The sequence below is a fragment of the Pimephales promelas genome, chromosome 5, assembly GCF_988280905.1.
Source record: "Pimephales promelas chromosome 5, fPimPro1.hap1.1, whole genome shotgun sequence".
Lineage (NCBI taxonomy): Eukaryota > Metazoa > Chordata > Actinopteri > Cypriniformes > Leuciscidae > Pimephales > Pimephales promelas.
The window spans coordinates 4,132,965-4,142,964 of record NC_142773.1 but is presented as its reverse complement, the minus strand read 5'-3'; the positions used below and the strand labels follow the sequence as shown (position 1 = coordinate 4,142,964).

General features: G+C 45.5%; 9 non-coding genes across 9 annotated transcripts in view; all 9 read left to right on the top strand.

The window, feature by feature from the left end:
• trnar-ccu (transfer RNA arginine (anticodon CCU)) overlaps positions 1-23 on the top strand; it is a 73-nt gene extending 50 nt beyond the window's left edge. Inside the window, exon 1 of the tRNA in view lies at positions 1-23. This exon is cut by the window's left edge and continues 50 nt beyond it. This is a non-coding gene — a tRNA (tRNA-Arg).
• Positions 24-638: 615 nt separating this feature from the next.
• trnar-ccu (transfer RNA arginine (anticodon CCU)) lies at positions 639-711 on the top strand. The gene has a single exon. It is a non-coding gene; the product is annotated as a tRNA-Arg (tRNA).
• A 1,798-nt stretch (positions 712-2,509) lies between these two features.
• On the top strand, positions 2,510-2,582 carry trnar-ccu (transfer RNA arginine (anticodon CCU)). Its single transcript has one exon. It is a non-coding gene; the product is annotated as a tRNA-Arg (tRNA).
• Positions 2,583-3,198: 616 nt separating this feature from the next.
• Positions 3,199-3,271, top strand: trnat-cgu (transfer RNA threonine (anticodon CGU)). The gene has a single exon. It is a non-coding gene; the product is annotated as a tRNA-Thr (tRNA).
• Positions 3,272-3,886: 615 nt separating this feature from the next.
• Positions 3,887-3,959, top strand: trnar-ccu (transfer RNA arginine (anticodon CCU)). Its single transcript has one exon. It is a non-coding gene; the product is annotated as a tRNA-Arg (tRNA).
• An 862-nt stretch (positions 3,960-4,821) lies between these two features.
• Positions 4,822-4,894, top strand: trnar-ccu (transfer RNA arginine (anticodon CCU)). Its single transcript has one exon. It is a non-coding gene; the product is annotated as a tRNA-Arg (tRNA).
• Positions 4,895-6,250: 1,356 nt separating this feature from the next.
• On the top strand, positions 6,251-6,323 carry trnar-ccu (transfer RNA arginine (anticodon CCU)). Its single transcript has one exon. It is a non-coding gene; the product is annotated as a tRNA-Arg (tRNA).
• Positions 6,324-7,185: 862 nt separating this feature from the next.
• trnar-ccu (transfer RNA arginine (anticodon CCU)) lies at positions 7,186-7,258 on the top strand. Its single transcript has one exon. It is a non-coding gene; the product is annotated as a tRNA-Arg (tRNA).
• Positions 7,259-9,059: 1,801 nt separating this feature from the next.
• Positions 9,060-9,132, top strand: trnar-ccu (transfer RNA arginine (anticodon CCU)). The gene has a single exon. It is a non-coding gene; the product is annotated as a tRNA-Arg (tRNA).
• The last annotated feature ends 868 nt before the right edge of the window (positions 9,133-10,000 follow it).

Below are 10,000 nucleotides of genomic sequence, written 5' to 3'. Positions count from 1 at the left end.
GGGTTCGAGTCCCATCTGGGGTGGTTTACAGCAGAGTGGCGCAGCGGAAGCGTGCTGGGCCCATAACCCAGAGGTCGATGGATCGAAACCATCCTCTGCTAAGACTGCTTTCCTTATGAACATAGTCTGTTCCTACTTGTAGAAAAGTTTCCTCAACTGAATGCTAAAACCCTATGCATTCTTCACTTGTTCTAATTGATGAGAGACGAGCAATTTAAGTGTGCCAAAACGCAATTCTTTTTGAAAACAGAGTAAGGTAAGTCAGTTTTAGGGAGCAGAGTGGCGCAGCGGAAGCGTGCTGGGCCCATAACCCAGAGGTCGATGGATCGAAACCATCCTCTGCTAATGCTGCTTCACTTATGTACATGTTTTATCCCAAATAAACAGCAACTTCCATATCCCGCTTCTTCAATCAGAAAATCTTTGTGTTTGTGTGTGTATGCCCTGTTAAAACACCTCATTGACTAAGCCACCCGAATGAGATGGACAATTAGTAGGGCAAGCGAGTCATGCCCCAGTGCCCTATCGAAGTAGTCGTCCACCCGGATTACTGTTGTGTGCTTGCCTTGTTTAAATGCCAATGCTGCTGTTGTCACTGAAGCCAAAGTAATGTAGGCACATGAGCGCAATATTTAGCAGCCCCAGTGGCCTAATGGATAAGGCACTGGCCTCCTAAGCCAGGGATTGTGGGTTCGAGTCCCATCTGGGGTGGTTTACAGCAGAGTGGCGCAGCGGAAGCGTGCTGGGCCCATAACCCAGAGGTCGATGGATCGAAACCATCCTCTGCTAAGACTGCTTTCCTTATGAACATAGTCTGTTCCTACTTGTAGAAAAGTTTCCTCAACTGAATGCTAAAACCCTATGCATTCTTCACTTGTTCTAATTGATGAGAGACGAGCAATTTAAGTGTGCCAAAACGCAAATCATTTTGAAAACAGTAGAGTATGGCAAGTCAGTTTTAGGGAGCAGAGTGGCGCAGCGGAAGCGTGCTGGGCCCATAACCCAGAGGTCGATGGATCGAAACCATCCTCTGCTAAGACTGCTTTCCTTATGAACATAGTCTGTTCCTACTTGTAGAAAAGTTTCCTCAACTGAATGCCAAAACCCTATGCATTCTTCACTTGTTCTAATTGATGAGAGAAGAGCAATTTAAGTGTGCCAAAACGCAATTCATTTTGCAAACAGTAGAGTATGGCAAGTCCGTTTTAGGGAGGAGAGTGGCGCAGCGGAAGCGTGCTGGGCCCATAACCCAGAGGTCGATGGATCGAAGCCATCCTCTGCTAAGACTGCTTTCCTTATGAACATAGTCTGTTCGTACTTGTAGAAAAGTTTCCTCAACTGAATGCTAAAACCCTATGCATTCTTCACTTGTTCTAATTGATGAGAGAAGAGCAGTTTAAGTGTGCCAAAACGCAATTCATTTTGAAAACAGAGTAAGGTAAGTCAGTTTTAGGGAGCAGAGTGGCGCAGCGGAAGCGTGCTGGGCCCATAACCCAGAGGTCGATGGATCGAAACCATCCTCTGCTAATGCTGCTTCACTTATGTACATGTTTTATCCCAAATAAACAGCAACTTCCATATCCCGCTTGTTCAATCAGAAAATCATTGTGTTTGTGTGTGTATGCCCTGTTAAAAAACCTCATTGACTAAGCCACCCGAATGAGATGGACAATTAGTAGGGCAAGCGAGTCTTGCCCCAGTGCCCTATCGAAGTAGTCGTTCACCCGGATTACTGTTGTGTGCTTGCCTTGTTTAAATGCCAATGCTGCTGTTGTCACTGAAGCCAAAGTAATGTGTGCACATGAGCGCAATATTTAGCAGCCCCAGTTTCCTAATAGATAAGGCACTGGCCTCCTAAGCCAGGGATTGTGGGTTTGAGTCCCATCTGGGGTGGTTTACAGCAGAGTGGCGCAGCGGAAGCGTGCTGGGCCCATAACCCAGAGATCGATGGATCGAAACCATCCTCTGCTAAGACTGCTTTCCTTATGAACATAGTCTGTTCCTACTTGTAGAAAAGTTTCCTCAACTGAATGCCAAAACCCTATGCATTCTTCACTTGTTCTAATTGATGAGAGAAGAGCAGTGTAAGTGTGCCAAAACGCAATTCATTTTGAAAACAGAGTAAGGTAAGTCAGTTTTAGGGAGCAGAGTGGCGCAGCGGAAGCGTGCTGGGCCCATAACCCAGAGGTCGATGGATCGAAACCATCCTCTGCTAATGCTGCTTCACTTATGTACATGTTTTATCCCAAATAAACAGCAACTTCCATATCCCGCTTGTTCAATCAGATAATCTTTGTGTTTGTGTGTGTATGCCCTGTTAAAACACCTTATTGACTAAGCCACCCGAATGAGATGGACAATTAGTAGGGCAAGCGAGTCATGCCCCAGTGCCCTATCGAAGTAGTCGTTCACCCGGATTACTGTTGTGTGCTTGCCTTGTTTAAATGCCAATGCTGCTGTTGTCACTGAAGCCAAAGTAATGTGTGCACATGAGCACAGGTTTTTAACAGCCCCAGTGGCCTAATGGATAAGGCACTGGCCTCCTAAGCCAGGGATTGTTGGTTCGAGTCCCATCTGGGGTGGTTTACAGCAGAGTGGTGCAGCGGAAGCGTGCTGGGCCCATAACCCAGAGGTCGATGGATCGAAACCATCCTCTGCTAAGACTGCTTTCCTTATGAACATAGTCTGTTCCTACTTGTAGAAAAGTTTCCTCAACTGAATGCTAAAACCATATGCATTCTTCACTTGTTCTAATTGATGAGAGACGAGCAATTTAAGTGTGCCAAAACGCAATTCTTTTTGAAAACAGAGTAAGGTAAGTCAGTTTTAGGGAGCAGAGTGGCGCAGCGGAAGCGTGCTGGGCCCATAACCCAGAGGTCGATGGATCGAAACCATCCTCTGCTAATGCTGCTTCACTTATGTACATATTTTATCCCAAATAAACAGCAACTTCCATATCCCGCTTGTTCAATCAGAAAATCTTTGTGTTTGTGTGTGTATGCCCTGTTAAAACACCTCATTGACTAAGCCACCCGAATGAGATGGACAATTAGTAGGGCAAGCGAGTCATGCCCCAGTGCCCTATCGAAGTAGTCGTTCACCCGGATTACTGTTGTGTGCTTGCCTTGTTTAAATGCCAATGCTGCTGTTGTCACTGAAGCCAAAGTAATGTGTGCACATGAGCACAGGTTTTTAACAGCCCCATTGGCCTAATGGTTAAGGCACTGGCCTCGTAAGCCAGGGATTGTGGGTTCGAGTCCCATCTGGGGTGGTTTACAGCAGAGTGGCGCAGCGGAAGCGTGCTGGGCCCATAACCCAGAGGTCGATGGATCGAAACCATCCTCTGCTAAGACTGCTTTCCTTATGAACATAGTCTGTTCCTACTTGTAGAAAAGTTTCCTCAACTGAATGCCAAAACCCTATGCATTCTTCACATGTTCTAATTGATGAGAGAAGAGCAATTTAAGTGTGCCAAAACGCAATTCTTTTTGAAAACAGAGTAAGGTAAGTCAGTTTTAGGGAGCAGAGTGGCGCAGCGGAAGCGTGCTGGGCCCATAACCCAGAGGTCGATGGATCGAAACCATCCTCTGCTAATGCTGCTTCACTTATGTACATGTTTTATCCCAAATAAACAGCAACTTCCATATCCCGCTTCTTCAATCAGAAAATCTTTGTGTTTGTGTGTGTATGCCCTGTTAAAACACCTCATTGACTAAGCCACCCGAATGAGATGGACAATTAGTAGGGCAAGCGAGTCATGCCCCAGTGCCCTATCGAAGTAGTCGTCCACCCGGATTACTGTTGTGTGCTTGCCTTGTTTAAATGCCAATGCTGCTGTTGTCACTGAAGCCAAAGTAATGTAGGCACATGAGCGCAATATTTAGCAGCCCCAGTGGCCTAATGGATAAGGCACTGGCCTCCTAAGCCAGGGATTGTGGGTTCGAGTCCCATCTGGGGTGGTTTACAGCAGAGTGGCGCAGCGGAAGCGTGCTGGGCCCATAACCCAGAGGTCGATGGATCGAAACCATCCTCTGCTAAGACTGCTTTCATTATGAACATAGTCTGTTCCTACTTGTAGAAAAGTTTCCTCAACTGAATGCTAAAACCCTATGCATTCTTCACTTGTTCTAATTGATGAGAGACGAGCAATTTAAGTGTGCCAAAACGCAAATCATTTTGAAAACAGTAGAGTATGGCAAGTCAGTTTTAGGGAGCAGAGTGGCGCAGCGGAAGCGTGCTGGGCCCATAACCCAGAGGTCGATGGATCGAAACCATCCTCTGCTAAGACTGCTTTCCTTATGAACATAGTCTGTTCCTACTTGTAGAAAAGTTTCCTCAACTGAATGCCAAAACCCTATGCATTCTTCACTTGTTCTAATTGATGAGAGAAGAGCAATTTAAGTGTGCCAAAACGCAATTCATTTTGAAAACAGAGTAAGGTAAGTCAGTTTTAGGGAGCAGAGTGTTGCAGCGGAAGCGTGCTGGGCCCATAACCCAGAGGTCGATGGATCGAAACCATCCTCTGCTAATGCTGATTCACTTATGTATATGTTTTATCCCAAATAAACAGCAACTTCCATATCCCGCTTGTTCAATCAGAAAATCTTTGTGTTTGTGTGTGTATGCCCTGTTAAAACACCTCATTGACTAAGCCACCCGAATGAGATGGACAATTAGTAGGGCAAGCGAGTCATGCCCCAGTGCCCTATCGATGTAGTCGTTTACCCGGATTACTGTTGTGTGCTTGCCTTGTTTAAATGCCAATGCTGCTGTTGTCACTGAAGCCAAAGTAATGTAGGCACATGAGCGCAATATTTAGCAGCCCCAGTGGCCTAATGGATAAGGCACTGGCCTCCTAAGCCAGGGATTGTGGGTTCAAGTCCCATCTGGGGTGGTTTACAGCAGAGTGGCGCAGCGGAAGCGTGCTGGGCCCATAACCCAGAGGTCGATGGATCGAAACCATCCTCTGCTAAGACTGCTTTCCTTATGAACATAGTCTGTTCCTACTTGTAGAAAAGTTTCCTCAGCTGAATGCAAAAACCCTATGCATTCTTCACTTGTTCTAATTGATTAAAGAAGAGCAATTTAAGTGTGCCAAAACACAATTCATTTCGAAAACAGAGTAAGGTAAGTCAGTTTTAGGGAGCAGAGTGGCGCAGCGGAAGCGTGGTGGGCCCAAAACCCAGAGGTCGATGGATCGAAACCATCCTCTGCTATGACTGCTTTCCTTTTGAACATAGTTCGTTCCTACTTGTAGAAAAGTTTCCTCAACTGAATGCTAAAACCCTATGCATTCTTCACTTGTTCTAATTGATGAGAGAAGAGCAATTTATGTGTGCCAAAACGCAATTCATTTAAAAAACAGTAGAGTATGGCAAGTCAGTTTTAGGGAGCAGAGTGGCGCAGCGGAAGCGTGCTTGGCCCATAACCCAGAGGTCGATGGATCGAAACCATCCTCTGCTAAGACTGCTTTCCTTATGAACATAGTCTGTTCCTACTTGTAGAAAAGTTTCCTCAACTGAATGCTAAAACCCTATGCATTCTTCACTTGTTCTAATTGATGAGAGAAGAGCAATTTATGTGTGCCAAAACGCAATTCATTTAAAAAACAGTAGAGTATGGCAAGTCAGTTTTAGGGAGCAGAGTGGCGCAGCGGAAGCGTGCTTGGCCCATAACCCAGAGGTCGATGGATCGAAATCATCCTCTGCTAAGACTGCTTTCCTTATGAACATAGTCTGTTCCTACTTGTAGAAAAGTTTCCTCAACTGAATGCTAAAACCCTATGCATTCTTCACTTGTTCTAATTGATGAGAGAAGAGCAATTTAAGTGTGCCTAAACGCAAGTCATTTTGAAAACAGTAGAGTACGGCAAGTCAGTTTTAGGGAGCAGAGTGGCGCAGCGGAAGCGTGGTGGGCCCATAACCCAGAGGTCGATGGACCGAAACCATCCTCTGCTAAGGCTGCTTCACTTATGTACATGTTTTTTCCCAAATAAACAGCAACTTCCACATCAAGCTTGTTCAATCAGAAAATCGTTGTGTTTGTGTGTGTATGCCCTGTTAAAACACCTCATTGACTAAGCCACCCGAATGAGATGGACAATTAGTAGGGCAAGCGAGTCATGCCCCAGTGGCCTATCGAAGTAGTCGTTCACCCGGATTACTGTTGTGTGCTTGCCTTGTTTAAATGCCAATACTGCTGTTGTCACTGAAGCCAAAGTAATGTAGGCACATGAGCGCAATATTTAGGAGCCCCATTGGCCTAATGGATAAGGCACTGGCCTCCTAAGCCAGGGATTGTGGGTTCGAGTCCCATCTGGGGTGGTTTACAGCAGAGTGGCGCAGCGGAAGCGTGCTGGGCCCATAACCCAGAGGTCGATGGATCGAAACCATCCTCTGCTAAGACTGCTTTCCTTATGAACATAGTCTGTTCCTACTTGTAGAAAAGTTTCCTCAACTGAATGCTAAAACCCTATGCATTCTTCACTTGTTCTAATTGATGAGAGACGAGCAATTTAAGTGTGCCAAAACGCAAATCATTTTGAAAACAGTAGAGTATGGCAAGTCAGTTTTAGGGAGCAGAGTGGCGCAGCGGAAGCGTGCTGGGCCCATAACCCAGAGGTCGATGGATCGAAACCATCCTCTGCTAAGACTGCTTTCCTTATGAACATAGTCTGTTCCTACTTGTAGAAAAGTTTCCTCAACTGAATGCCAAAACCCTATGCATTCTTCACTTGTTCTAATTGATGAGAGAAGAGCAATTTAAGTGTGCCAAAACGCAATTCTTTTTGAAAACAGAGTAAGGTAAGTCAGTTTTAGGGAGCAGAGTGTTGCAGCGGAAGCGTGCTGGGCCCATAACCCAGAGGTCGATGGATCGAAACCATCCTCTGCTAATGCTGATTCACTTATGTACATGTTTTATCCCAAATAAACAGCAACTTCCATATCCCGCTTGTTCAATCAGAAAATCTTTGTGTTTGTGTGTGTATGCCCTGTTAAAACACCTCATTGACTAAGCCACCCGAATGAGATGGACAATTAGTAGGGCAAGCGAGTCATGCCCCAGTGCCCTATCGATGTAGTCGTTTACCCGGATTACTGTTGTGTGCTTGCCTTGTTTAAATGCCAATGCTGCTGTTGTCACTGAAGCCAAAGTAATGTAGGCACATGAGCGCAATATTTAGCAGCCCCAGTGGCCTAATGGATAAGGCACTGGCCTCCTAAGCCAGGGATTGTGGGTTCAAGTCCCATCTGGGGTGGTTTACAGCAGAGTGGCGCAGCGGAAGCGTGCTGGGCCCATAACCCAGAGGTCGATGGATCGAAACCATCCTCTGCTAAGACTGCTTTCCTTATGAACATAGTCTGTTCCTACTTGTAGAAAAGTTTCCTCAACTGAATGCTAAAACCCTATGCATTCTTCACTTGTTCTAATTGATGAGAGACGAGCAATTTAAGTGTGCCAAAACGCAAATCATTTTGAAAACAGTAGAGTATGGCAAGTCAGTTTTAGGGAGCAGAGTGGCGCAGCGGAAGCGTGCTGGGCCCATAACCCAGAGGTCGATGGATCGAAAACATCCTCTGCTATGACTGCTTTCCTTTTGAACATAGTCCGTTCCTACTTGTAGAAAAGTTTCCTCAACTGAATGCTAAAACCCTATGCATTCTTCACTTGTTCTAATTGATGAGAGAAGAGCAATTTATGTGTGCCAAAACGCAATTCATTTAAAAAACAGTAGAGTATGGCAAGTCAGTTTTAGGGAGCAGAGTGGCGCAGCGGAAGCGTGCTTGGCCCATAACCCAGAGGTCGATGGATCGAAACCATCCTCTGCTAAGACTGCTTTCCTTATGAACATAGTCTGTTCCTACTTGTAGAAAAGTTTCCTCAACTGAATGCTAAAACCCTATGCATTCTTCACTTGTTCTAATTGATGAGAGAAGAGCAATTTAAGTGTGCCTAAACGCAAGTCATTTTGAAAACAGTAGAGTACGGCAAGTCAGTTTTAGGGAGCAGAGTGGCGCAGCGGAAGCGTGGTGGGCCCATAACCCAGAGGTCGATGGATCGAAACCATCCTCTGCTAATGCTGCTTCACTTATGTACATGTTTTATCCCAAATAAACAGCAACTTCCACATCAAGCTTGTTCAATCAGAAAATCGTTGTGTTTGTGTGTGTATGCCCTGTTAAAACACCTCATTGACTAAGCCACCCGAATGAGATGGACAATTAGTAGGGCAAGCGAGTCATGCCCCAGTGCCCTATCGAAGTAGTCGTTCACCCGGATTACTGTTGTGTGCTTGCCTTGTTTAAATGCCAATACTGCTGTTGTCACTGAAGCCAAAGTAATGTAGGCACATGAGCGCAATATTTAGCAGCCCCAGTTTCCTAATAGATAAGGCACTGGCCTCCTAAGCCAGGGATTGTGGGTTTGAGTCTCATCTGGGGTGGTTTACAGCAGAGTGGCGCAGCGGAAGCGTGCTGGGCCCATAACCCAGAGGTCGATGGATCGAAACCATCCTCTGCTAAGACTGCTTTCCTTATGAACATAGTCTGTTCCTACTTGTAGAAAAGTTTCCTCAACTGAATGCCAAAACCCTATGCATTCTTCACTTGTTCTAATTGATGAGAGAAGAGCAATTTAAGTGTGCCAAAACGCAATTCATTTTGAAAACAGAGTAAGGTAAGTCAGTTTTAGGGAGCAGAGTGGGGCAGCGGAAGCGTGCTGGGCCCATAACCCAGAGGTCGATGGATCGAAACCATCTTCTGCTAATGCTGCTTCACTTATGTACATGTTTTATCCCAAATAAACAGCAACTTCCATATCCCGCTTGTTCAATCAGAAAATCTTTGTGTTTGTGTGTGTATGCCCTGTTAAAACACCTCATTGACTAAGCCACCCGAATGAGATGGACAATTAGTAGGGCAAGCGAGTCATGCCCCAGTGCCCTATCGAAGTAGTCGTTCACCCGGATTACTGTTGTGTGCTTGCCTTGTTTAAATGCCAATGCTGCTGTTGTCACTGAAGCCAAAGTAATGTGTGCACATGAGCACAGGTTTTTAACAGCCCCAGTGGCCTAATGGATAAGGCACTGGCCTCCTAAGCCAGGGATTGTGGGTTCAAGTCCCATCTGGGGTGGTTTACAGCAGAGTGGCGCAGCGGAAGCGTGCTGGGCCCATAATCCAGAGGTCGATGGATCGAAACCATCCTCTGCTAAGACTGCTTTCCTTATGAACATAGTCTGTTCCTACTTGTAGAAAAGTTTCCTCAACTGAATGCTAAAACCCTATGCATTCTTCACTTGTTCTAATTGATGAGAGACGAGCAATTTAAGTGTGCCAAAACGCAAATCATTTTGAAAACAGTAGAGTATGGCAAGTCAGTTTTAGGGAGCAGAGTGGCGCAGCGGAAGCGTGCTGGGCCCATAACCCAGAGGTCGATGGATCGAAACCATCCTCTGCTAAGACTGCTTTCCTTATGAACATAGTCTGTTCCTACTTGTAGAAAAGTTTCCTCAGCTGAATGCAAAAACCCTATGCATTCTTCACTTGTTCTAATTGATTAAAGAAGAGCAATTTAAGTGTGCCAAAACACAATTCATTTCGAAAACAGAGTAAGGTAAGTCAGTTTTAGGGAGCAGAGTGGCGCAGCGGAAGCGTGGTGGGCCCAAAACCCAGAGGTCGATGGATCGAAACCATCCTCTGCTATGACTGCTTTCCTTTTGAACATAGTCCGTTCCTACTTGTAGAAAAGTTTCCTCAACTGAATGCTAAAACCCTATGCATTCTTCACTTGTTCTAATTGATGAGAGAAGAGCAATTTATGTGTGCCAAAACGCAATTCATTTAAAAAACAGTAGAGTATGGCAAGTCAGTTTTAGGGAGCAGAGTGGCGCAGCGGAAGCGTGCTTGGCCCATAACCCAGAGGTCGATGGATCGAAACCATCCTCTGCTAAGACTGCTTTCCTTATGAACATAGTCTGTTCCTACTTGTAGAAAAGTTTCCT